Source organism: Nannospalax galili, unplaced genomic scaffold (genome assembly GCF_000622305.1).
Source record: "Nannospalax galili isolate Female #2095 unplaced genomic scaffold, S.galili_v1.0 scaffold303, whole genome shotgun sequence".
In the NCBI taxonomy this organism is placed as follows: domain Eukaryota; kingdom Metazoa; phylum Chordata; class Mammalia; order Rodentia; family Spalacidae; genus Nannospalax; species Nannospalax galili.
Genome location: NW_008349353.1, coordinates 3,132,586 through 3,133,135, shown reverse-complemented (window position 1 = coordinate 3,133,135; position 550 = coordinate 3,132,586).

Here is a 550-nt window from a genome sequence, read left to right as displayed (position 1 = left end):
TATGAAAAATTTAAGAAATCACAAGAATGGAATATGCAGGAATTGCGTGATACCATAAAAAGACCAAACTTGTGAATCATAGGCATACAGGAACGTGAAGAACCCCAAGACAATGGCATGGACCAGATCTTCAACAGTATTGTGGAAGAAAATTTCCCAAACTTAAAGAAAGACATGCCCATACAAATACAAGAAGCATACAGGATACCAAACAGAAAGGACCAGAACAGAAACTCTCCACGGCACATCGTAGTGAAAACACCACACGCAAAAAACAAAGAGAAAATTCTGAAAGCTGCAAAAGAGAAAAAACAAGTCACATATAAAGGAAAACCCATTAGGATCACAGCTGACTTTTCAATGCAAACTATGAAAGCCAGAAGAGCCTGGAAGAAAGTATTCCCAGTGTTAAATGACCACAGATGCCAACCCAGAATCCTTTACCCAGTGAAACTGTCTATCATAGTTGAAGGGGAAAGAAAAATCTTCCATGACATAAATAGGCTGAAGGAATTCTTGTCCACAAAACCAGCCCTTCAGAGAGTTCTGG